The following is a 321-nucleotide window of genomic DNA, read 5'->3' as shown; positions in this document are numbered from 1 at the left end:
ATTATTTGTGGTGTGTTTTTTTTTTTTTTTTTTCCCATAAAGAAAGCGGCGGGCCAGCCTGCCGCCATCCCAGGCAGGTTAGACACGGCTTCTCCTCAGTGAAGAGCAAAGAGCAATCCCCGACCCTTTTGCACCTTGGGTGCTTTATGTGCCCAGCTCATCCAGCTAGCCCTGCTAATTACAGTTTAATGAACAATCCTAGTCCTCTCTGTTTCCCAAAAGCAAAGGATATAAAGAACACGGGAAGGACTGAAAGGGGACTTTTCCTTCAGAATCTCATTTAATTTAAAAAAAAAATAAATAAATCTTAATCTTTTGCAG

This window comes from Charadrius vociferus, unplaced genomic scaffold (genome assembly GCF_000708025.1).
Source record: "Charadrius vociferus isolate BGI_N301 unplaced genomic scaffold, ASM70802v2 scaffold228, whole genome shotgun sequence".
Classification (NCBI taxonomy): domain Eukaryota; kingdom Metazoa; phylum Chordata; class Aves; order Charadriiformes; family Charadriidae; genus Charadrius; species Charadrius vociferus.
This window is presented reverse-complemented; position numbering follows the sequence as displayed.